A 10,824-nucleotide genomic window follows, 5' to 3' on the forward strand; every position below is an offset into this window, starting at 1 on the left:
ACTGCAACTTACCTTTACCGTTCTGCGCGAACTTTCTTCTGTGCTTCCTTGATGATGATGATTAGAGGGAACCGACGACCCTTTGTGTAGGGACGTCGGTTGTCACCAACCGACCTGCCTGTGTTATTCTACTTGTTTGCTATGAAATATCCCCCCTCCCCGGTTTTAAACTCCCATCGCTTCCCTCCCCCTTCCTGCCCTTGCACCCCTGTTTACCCCCCCCCCTCCTTCTGTTCTACATTCTAATTCGGTATATTACTCCTCCTACGTCCCACTCTCTCCCCTACTTTTCTTCCACCACCACTCCAGCCGCGTCTTCGTCACCTCTATGGCCCTGAATTTGAGGCTCCCCCTCACACCAAATCCCGAAGCCTTCGTCAACGTCGCTTCCCCATCGCCCCGTCGTGGTCGTATCTCTGTGCCTTCTGACAATATGCTCTATGGTCTCCCGATCCCTGCTGTGTTCCGTCGTCGTGTTGCCTGTAGTTTGCCGCGTATTCCCGTGTTCTCAGACACACCGCCCGTGCTTCAAAGAACAATGCACTGCCTCGCTTATTGCAGAAACCTTCCTTCCTGATTTCTACTTTCTCTGTTCTACAAGTTCCCAGGGTTTTTTTTTTTACTTCCATTCTCTGTACCCAATTAGTAGTCTCTGCTGCTTTTACCTGCTTTTAACTGTTGTGTATGCGCCACCTTCCCCTGCCGAATTTTCGTACCTCTTGGTCAGCTGTCTGGTCCACAGCTGTCGCTTGGTCAGCTGTCTGGTCTTATACACACCATAACGCGACCTCTGTTGACCAACACTCGTGACACGAAGGCACAAAGTCTAAAAAGTCTCCTTTATTCGGAAACGAGATCGAAGTCTACAGGTACAGAATAATTGTCTTCGGCAGCCCGCGTCCAGACGGGCCGCGTCCTCACGCTACAAAAAGAGAACAGCACTCTGAACGATAACATCATCTGCATAGAAACTGCCACACCCGGCACAAGCGACAGATTCGTGCCACTCGCACGTGGCGCACTGTAGTGTTTCCCATACACAACGCTGTACGTTATGATACATATACGTCTCGGGATAGTATGCATTGCGAGAGTAGTCGCGTGAGCATTCAAAACTGCTTCCTCGCAGGGTGCACGCGGCTACTCCTCCCGTGCGCGCAGTACTCGCCCCTGAAGAGGTTCTCGTCAACGCCGTAGACTCAACACCCCCCATAGAACATAGCCTTTGAGTTGCGTTGGAGTCAAACAAGTATGCCTTAAATCAGCCATTTCGATTGACCGAGAAAAGAGGGTGTCCTCAGAAAAAAAGCCCACGGTTGATGTTTAATCGCTTGTGGGGTAATTTGAAGACGGGGGGAACCCTTGCAGTCCTTGTTATGTTGGCGGTGTTGGTCAAAAGTGAGGTGTAGGAGAGACGTTTCCTCTATTTGTGTACACTAAAAAAAGAGGTAATGCAAAATGTGGCACAGCAATTAACGTTTGTTGTCTCTTAGATCTTTATGTGGATCATCGGTTTATGCAGACAGCATGTAATACTCACAGAGAAGGTAGGTTACGTGCCAAACAACAAGGAGTTGTTTCATTCTTCATGTAAATAAAGCTTAAGGTAGCTCAACAAAGAGCGCGAACTTCCCCCGTTCTCTGTCGTCTCTCTGGAGCTGCCCACATGAGTGAAGGATTAAACAACTAAGTTTGAACTCTTACACCACGTTGGGCAGCTTAACAGACTGAGTTCTTGAAGAGGCCATGAAGGCAGAATACAAGTTCTGTTCATTAAAAAGACTGCTATGTCTCAATAACAATGGTGGCAATTTCTTTGCGGAATTCAAACAAATAATCCAAGTATGAAACGAAACAGATGAAGCAGGTCGATTCCGTAGCTCCTTTCCAGCGATTTCACAATATCTTGTTCGTGCTACCGGGGGGTCGCTGATCAAAACAACCGCCAAGAATTATGACTGGATGCTAACTGTAGTGGGTCCTCTAGTTCCGTTTTATTGTATAACTTGGTTACTTAGATGCTAATGTGCTGTCAACGCAATGATACCTATGTTTTTAAGTGCTGACCCGTATTACGCCACTCCTGGCCATATTACGTCACCGCAGCACGAAATCTTAGTTTTAACACGAACGTGTTCTATTCCCGGATACACCAAGATTTCGCTTACGTCATATCCGCCACGGAACTGACGCCAGTACAACGAAGCAAGCGGCCTGTAAAGGGTGCATCTCTGCACACAGGGTCTTCTTGCGGGGAAGCAACCTTTAGTACTAAAGAGTACGTTACACTTACGGTTGTTCGTTTTCGGGTGTTATATTTTAACACGAAAGTGTTTTATGCCGGGATACACCAAGATTTCATTTCAACATTTCTGGCGCTTTTTTGGTTAAATCAACGCCGTTCGTGGTAGGAATAAAGGGGAGCAAGTTATGAAAGGCCAGTTTTTTTTTTTTTTTTTTCAAATTGAACAAAGTTGTATTTGGTCTTCATGGCCTGTGTAAGCGTACTTACAGCCAAGACATTCTGCGGAGCTCAGCTGCTTACTTTAGGATTTCTCTGTCCCGAACCGTGACTTGTCAATCGTGCTTTCCGATAAATGCAAGTTGCGAAAATGTCGGAGCACTTGTACATTAATACTGTACACAGAAGCACCCCAAATGTCTTCATGACACCACTTTTTGCGCGCGTACACTTCCTTTACAGGGAATTCGGATTATGGGGGACCTCTAGCCGTATACCGCTTTTCCTCGCACTTAGTCTGGGCTTTTGTGCTGTCCGCATGCCTGTTGATTGAGCTTGCGAATAGTTGCACGCACGTATTCGCATTTGTACTCAGCCACGCATTCCCGTTCAACGAGATCCTTCCCTAGTGTTCTCTCACCCTGCGCTTACAGGGAAATCATGACGACCCGAGGACGTTACTGGGACCTTAGCAACTCCAACTCCGCTGTAGAAAGCACAGATGACATGGGATCAGTGGAGAGACTTTGTATTCCGAGATACCTTTTTATATTCAAGGCAACCTTTGAGGCTTTTAATGAGCTTTTTTGTGCTTGTGTTTATGGATGCTGAATCAGCGGCGGTGATGTGAAGAAGCAACGTATAAGCCGCAGCTTTTAGCGATGAGTATTGTATTGCTGTTGTTCATTTTATGTCAGAGCAAATAACAAACAGTGTAAGGTGGATTCAGTAACGTAATTATTTCATTATATACGTCGCAAAATTCCTTGCGTTTCATCCCACACGGAATGGGGCGATGCATGTAACCAGAATTCGAAGGAATTTTTTCTCTTTTTCACTTTGAATCAGGGATTATTCGTATTATTAGGTTTGTTTATAAAAGTAACTAGCAAACATACTTCGAAAAACGTTGATTTTGGGAGTACCAAGCACATCAAAGCCATCACTGGCCATTACTATAGCAAAGGAACTACCGTTTTTAGTCGGGCGTTAGCCTTCTCATGCCTCGAAGAGCTTTGCATCTGATTTTTTTGCTACCTCGACTGTCAGGTAACTTAGCATGAAATATAAAAATGAGATACTAAACTTCAGAGCGAACACCCATAATTTAAATTTAAGTTGAAATTAAGGGTGAGGGACCTAAACGCGATAGCTAAGAGATTTGAGGAGTGTTGGAAGTTGCACGTGAGCGACTTACGCTATACGAGCCACGCGTGCAGGGATGATTTGGCGTTAATACTGCTGTAATGGGCTCGAACCCAGCATCAGAAACCATTTTGTTTGATATTGCTCAAAATGTAAATGGCAGTTTTACCGAGGGTGTTTATTTGGCATCTTATTACTTTTGTTCCTCATTCAAACGGAGAAAAAATTTGTCATTGATGTAGTCCGCGCTTGTATACCACCACAACGTTCATTCCTGTTTGAGCTTGACGACCACCCGGAACTGTCGACGCCAAATGCGCCTTTTCTGTGGCGCCTTTTCCCTATGTATACAGCGCACGTTTGTAACCTCAAAATGACCTCACTATGAGGCGAAAGGTACTACAGTTCAAAGTCCCGCGCGTATTTTGACGTGCGGGCGTGATTAGCTGCTTTGTGAACCACGCTAAGAAAAGTGACTATCGAGCCCCAAAATTGCACGGTCACCTGAGCCAGTGCGTGAACGAAGGAAGTTTGAATATTCAATGTTTACAGGGCTTACAAAACTGTCGCGGAAAGCGACGCGTATGTACTGTAACCTTCAAAAAATTTTATAATTAGTCTTCAAGCTCTTGCAGGCGAGGTACGCGAGCAATGTTTCTCGATAAGCACCTTACGTAGTTCTCGACTTATATCTCGCTGTGTGTCAAAAAAATTGCGCTGTCTTGAGAACTTCAAGAGTTTCTGAACAAATGTTCCCATTAGGGATGCTGCAGCGTTGGTAGACGGGATGAGGGCGATATTTCAGTGACTTTCTCCCGTCCCAAATGAAGCCATTGATTCGAGTGGGTCAAGTGAGGTCGCGGGAGGAGTGGACGCCTTAGCCAGTAAACCTCATTTGATTGACATAGTATACAGGAATACGTTCCGTTATATGGCTGAACAACCCGAGAAACATCTTTTGGCTATGCGAATATAAATAATAACTCGCCGTCAGAATCAAGCATTGTCCCACAAATGGCGCTCACGCGCGTAAGAGGCGTGCATGGCACTACAATACAGTCGACATTTGTCTCCTCTGGCGGGATTGTAACCTCGGTTCTGTGCTCGGACTGTACTCCAGCTTGAATCCACATATGCTTCACTTGGAGACGGCTTCCTGGTCGCAGTTTCCGCCTTCGAGATGGCTGCGCAATCCATGCTGGCAGCGTTTTCTTCAAGATCCTCGATACGACGTTTCTCTGTGCATGTCGTGACCTGCGGGTAGAGGCAGAGTAGGCAGTAACGTACTGTAGACATTAAGAGGCACGACGTAGATTTTGAAGCGGAAACAAATTTCGCACAAAAGATTTGAGAACCTCTCCGTACCACTCCCTCTCCTAATGTAACAAAAAAATTAAAGCCGTTCCACTCAATGTGAAAGCTGTCAGAGCAGTTGTTCGACATAACGGACTGTAGCGCCGTTATAAGCTTACTGCTACCACACCATGCAATTCAAATTTCTCGCCTTCGCAGTGCTCGCTCGCCCCCTGCCTGAAACTGCGCCAGCGGGAGTTCTGTTCTTTTTGTGCTTGCTTTTCCTCCCGCACGTGCCGGCGTTGCACTGCTGCAGTTTTTTTCGCTTACTATCGTAAAAACCAACCCAACGAGCGTTTCTAACTAAATGAACGTGGTCGCTGCCGGTTAATTACGTGTATTTTGCCTCAAATGTACCTCCAGTTTTCTTTGCGCTAAACAACGGGGAGATGGATGGCAAGGGCCAGTGGTTCACGAGTTTCGAACGCTTATGACCATATAAACCGCTTTGCTTTCGAAGCCTCTGGGTTACGCCGCGACGACAGCGGCTACGACGGAACGCCGCGTGGCTCTACTTGATTCCAGCGAGTGAGCTACGACGACAAGGCGCGGCCTCAAAGTGCTCTGCACTTAAAACGCCTATAGGGTCCCTTTTGCACGATATACGCTCTGCGATATCCGAATTTAACCTCCTAGCCTCGGCAGTACTGAAAGCTTGGCGTTGTTCTTCTGTAGCATTTTCCAATCGAAAACGATTTTCAGCGCGAACGTTTTGAAGTGACCGTAGCGTGGAGCGGGTGTTTTGGCGGTCCAGCCTGGTGATGCTGCCTTTCGGCTGATGCCGCAACCATCGCTGTGCCTGGCATGGCCTCGTGAAATAACCTGATAGGAGCTTTCCCCCTCTCCAACCACCTGGGTGCCCCTCACAGGGATTGGTAAGGAATCAAAAGGGGGTAATCAGTGTGTCAATCTATGCTAGTTTTAAAACGGCGCTTTTAAGAGAACCAGCGAGCTCACGCAATCACGTTCATCGGCGGTGTATTTCTTTTTCTGAGGCCGTCAATCGCACTGAGTAGTTTCTGTGACGTCACATGTGCAGTGCGAGAAATTGGCTGATGATGAGTCAGCGCTGTTTCATCTGTTTCTGTTATTGTCTAGACTTACTGTGCGCCGTTTCTGAAGTGCCAATCTTTCGAATGAACACCGCTTATGCTTTGTCCCGGAGGTCCCTCTGAGCAATGTGGCCGCAGACAGTACGCATCAAACAAACATTGTAGCGCTTGAGTTGGTTGCTTTTCCTGGCAAATCAAAACAGCACGACCGCCAGCGCCTATTTTCGTTCGTTAAAGAACATGCATGCTTATGATGCCAAGTTTCCGAAACACTGGTACATCTGGGAAACGACGGCAATCCAATCGCCGCGCCGTAAAGGCTTCAGTGGGATACTTACCGCTCGTGTAGTCTTATCGTGTCATTCATTGGCCCCACATCGATGCTGAGAACCCTCTCTACCCGGCTCACACAGGGCGCTGTGGCGAAAAACCTGCACAAGAATAAATTGAAGCAACGATGCAGTGCTATCACAGAAACCTTTTTCGTAAACTTGAAGTACTACGTCAGCTGCTATGGCGCGTAGCTGTTTGTTCATCGTAGTCACCCCCTCCCCCCCCCCCCCCCCCACACACACACACGGAAGCAGGAACGAGCGGTGGCGGAACGTGTAGGAGACACATCAAAACCATTGGAAAGCGTTAAGGCGGATGACAAAGCAAAGGGTTACAACTTGGTTAATTACAACGCCTACGATAACTCGAGGCGGAAGCAAAGTGTCGCTCGAAGACGTTAAACTGGACATGCATGGTTTTGCATTTCAAAACCCATTAGATATGCTTAGGTGTCCTAAGAAGTTTGTTTTGGGAATGTGTGACACCCAATGAAACCGAAACACCGCCTTTATACGAATGGTTCGGCCCTTGACTGTTTTGTTTTGCCCTGCTTTAGTGCATTTGCTCTAAATTCATTTTGGAAGAGAATCGCACTGCTTCGATATTTCCGACTTGGTGCAGTTTTTTGGATACAATCGGTATTTGGTGCACGCATTTTTTTACAGTGACTCCGGCACGTCTCACAAATTAGCGCCAACGTCCGTTTTTTTACAGCGCGGTAAAGGGTGCTTCACTGCAGGCCGACCATTTATAAGAGAAAGCCAGCTTACCGAAGGCTTGTCCAATGGGCTAGATTTAAAACAATACAAAAAGTTCAGTCAGAGTATTCTTAGAATCAACCTTACTGATTGAATGAACACGAGCTCGAACTGTAAACATTCGTGACTCTAACACATGTTATTCGTATAAGCGGGGAATAAACTACATAGTACTAAAATGAAAACAACGCTCCGTGCAACATTCGACCTTGTTAAGTTGTTGGTATGTCAGTGGCAATTGTTCCATTTTAACACGACAGTGTTTTATTCCGGGATTCACGAAGATTTCACTTACGTCATATCCGTCACGGAAGTGACGCCAGTACTACGAAGCAAGCGGCCTGTAAAGGGTGCACGCCTGCACACAGGGTATTTTTGCGGGGAAGCAACCTTTAGTACTAAAGAGTACCTTATACTTAGGGTTGTTCGTTTTCGGGTTTTATATTTTAACATGACAGTGTTTTATGCCGCGATACCTCAAGATTTCACTGGCGTCATATCCGTCACAGAAATGACGCGAGTACACCTTTGCCGAAGCGACCCGCCAGCAAAGCGTCGCTCGCCAAGCACAGCCACAAGACAGCCGCCGGCCCGCAAATCCTGCTCAGCTGCAGATTTCGCTGTACATTTCACGCTCGTGTTTTACCAATTACTACTAGATAGGAATCAACCAGTTTTACGCGAACGCAATAAGCCTAAATTATGTGTAGGATAAGAAAGAAAGAGAAAGAGGGAGAGCGAGCGAGCGAGAGAGAAAACAAACACAGTGTCTGCCATGCCGGCCGGCATATGTTTAGTGTACGTTTCAAACGCGAGGAGCACTTACTTTTTGGCACATGTGGCCGGGCACGCTGTCTTTTTTCCTCCGAAAACAAATAAAGTCAATTTGTAGGTCCCTACAAGGCTCTAGTACTACCGCTATAACGCGACAAAATCACGGGACGTCAAGCGGCAAAACCGTTCCGTCTTGCCGCAGCGCCGGCAAGAACACGTCGCCGATTCACCGCAGTTCCGACGACACAGTGCGCCCGCATGTGCTACAGCGATTTCCGAGGCTGGGCTATAAGTGCGCTGCTGGAGGATATTGAGCATATATTCTTCGGCGAACGAGGGCTCTCGCCGAGGACGACTAGCGTGCCAGCGCGTCCCCGTCGTGACGACTCCCTCAGGCACGTCTCGCACCGCTCCGCATCCTCGCTTTTTTTCGCTTGGGATCCGTCGTCGACTTCAGCATCGGGCAGGCGCAGCCTCGCCTCCGGTCGCTCATTTGGTGGACGAGTAGCTGAGAACCCATCGCAGGAAGACGAGCAGGCAGAGCCCGATGGCGCACCAAATTATGAACAGCACGAAGTAGTAGAAGCCGCTCTTGAAGCTCATTGAAGACGGGAGGATGCTTTTGCGGGCCAGCGGGACTCGGAAGGGCGACTTACGTCGCAACGCGAAGGTGCAGACTCCTGGTAGACGAGGCTACGCCGTGCGATTGTGCGTAGCCGACGGGCTTCGGTGTTTGGACTCCCCAGTCGAAGCCACGCAGGCCTAGCCGTCTAGTCGACACATCCGAGCTTCCCATGAGGCAATGCGCGCGCGCGCGCCTCGTCATCGATTGCTACGCCGGGATCCACTTTTCGCCTCATTTTTTTTCCGTCCCGTTCGGGTCACGTGATGCCAGTCACGTGACGCCGCTGTTTGTTGGCGGTCGTTGTTTTTGCGCGCACTCTCCTTTACCCCCCGTCCATAGCTGCCCACTTTCCGCCTCTGACCAACACGAAGCGAAGGGCCTGAGGTGCACTGGAGCTCTCGTTTCCCTCATCCGATCCCGGCATTTCCCGTCCACTGCGCAGCTCTGGCGCGCGCCGCCGACTGCGCCAGTTCGCGACGCGCCAGAGCTGGTCGCTCGCCTCTCTTTCCCGCGCAATGTTTGTCGGCGTTTCTCGGAGGGGAGGCGTCCTCACGTGGCAGCGTTTAAGGGTTTATCCGGCACGTTTCTCGTCGCCCCCGCCGCAATTTCTGGTTTCCAAGCCCAGTTCCTTCGCGGAGAGGGAAACGTAGAGAGAGAGAGACGGCCCTCTTCCTTTCTAGACGACGATGACGGGCGCCGACCGCAGAGCGGCAAAGAGAAGGCGACGCTCGGTCGTGTAGAAAGGGCGCCCCGTGAGACCCGGTCAGCGCTACATCGCCGATAAAGAAAACATCGCGTGGAGGGGGGCGGTCGGGGTCCGTGGCATTCGGAACCGTAGAGCGAGGCAGCAGGGAGTCGGCGGCGGACGGTGCCTTCTTGCGAGGAGAGCCGTGCTCTGTGTCGGTGGTGCGGCCGTCGCTGTTGACGTTGTGTGTGACGTGCTGTTGCGCGAGCGTCGAACCAGCCGGGTTTTTGCGCCCCGGATACCCCGGTGTTCGTGGTGGTCGCCCAAAGTCGGGCTCCGCTCTCTGTGTGGTGCATTCGAGTGGCGCTCGCCGGTGTTGGTCAGGCTGTCACGACGACGCTGGAAGGACGGGGAGTGGGTTTACCCGTCGAGCGCCGGAGGCGTTCGCGCCGCCGTCGGTGCTGCCAGCTGATCTCGCCTCGCATCCGGTGACCACACGGTCAGTGGTCCCAACAGGTGTGTACGTGACTCTCGTACGTAATTTTCCCCCTTTTGCGTTCCGCATGGCGCTCCTTCGCATGTGTGGACTCTTGTCAGCGTGAGACAAAACCACGAGACATGGGGCCCTTCCTCGACGGCTCTTGCATTCATAGTGTGTTCCCACTGTTAGTTTCGCGTCGTGCGAATTTGAAGAACGCGCTGTTGTTGGCTGTGACAACGTTGTCCCCTCGGGCAGCGCGCGTGCTAGGCTAATAATAACCGCCACGGGGTTGACCTTGACTGCCCCGCTGAGGTAGGTAGCTGAGGTGCTTGCGTGAGCATAATAGCGACTTGAAGCGCGGCTGGTAGCTTAAATTAAGTAAGGCAATGAGACGCGCTTGCTATTCTTAGGTAGCCTGAACACATCGTAAAGATCACAAATGTCTGGAGATAAAAGTAAAAGCAATTTTGCCTCTAACTGGCCGAAAAATATAGCTAGATGGGGTGCGGAAGTTGTTCGTGTACATCGACATAGTGCGAAAATATCAAGTACGTGACTCGATGGTCAATATTATGAAGTCGACGCTTCAGACAACAGTTTCGATCTCTCTGTAGGCAAGGTAACAAAAGAAACATACCCTTGTGGAACACAATAATGCGTGTCGCATCGGTTACATTTATGTCTACAGATCGTACCGAACGTTAACAACGAACGGATATAAGGTTAACCTAATGACTACAGTACGTCTACAGCACGTTTACAGTACGTTCACAGTACATGTCTACGGTACGTTTACAGTCGTCAATTTAAACGTGCGTAATGTCTACAGTACGTTTACATTAGGTTTACCTACTCAAGTAAACTTTCAATTTTGCGAAAGCGAATATTGATATACTGCACTGTTCTTTTACACATTATGCGCGGTACACGCGTGAAATCAAGAGGCAGTCAATTCAAGCCCAAATTTTATTTAAATGCTACACAAAGTCGATAGACAACAATACAAGTTCCCCACAAGTTCATTATCTTCGAACGCGTACGTACCGTACGTATCTAGTTTCATATGCAGTAAGCCCTCGCTGCAACAACAACAACAAAAAAACGCTTTATTCGAGCGGTTTTATGGTCTCCACTGTGTACATAGGAAGCACATCAT

At 49.0% G+C, this 10,824-nt stretch overlaps 1 long non-coding RNA gene across 1 annotated transcript; it reads right to left on the bottom strand.

Annotated features, from left to right (window-relative positions):
- Positions 1-863: 863 nt before the first annotated feature.
- On the bottom strand, positions 864-8,650 carry LOC144172615 (uncharacterized). Its single transcript, XR_013323060.1, has 3 exons — positions 7,930-8,650; positions 6,351-6,443; positions 864-4,861 (listed from the first exon to the last, which is right to left on the bottom strand). It is a non-coding gene; the product is annotated as an uncharacterized LOC144172615 (long non-coding RNA).
- Positions 8,651-10,824: the final 2,174 nt, after the last annotated feature.

Source organism: Haemaphysalis longicornis, unplaced genomic scaffold (genome assembly GCF_048455015.1).
Source record: "Haemaphysalis longicornis isolate Haplotype H1 unplaced genomic scaffold, Haemaphysalis longicornis Haplotype H1 scaffold_246, whole genome shotgun sequence".
Classification (NCBI taxonomy): domain Eukaryota; kingdom Metazoa; phylum Arthropoda; class Arachnida; order Ixodida; family Ixodidae; genus Haemaphysalis; species Haemaphysalis longicornis.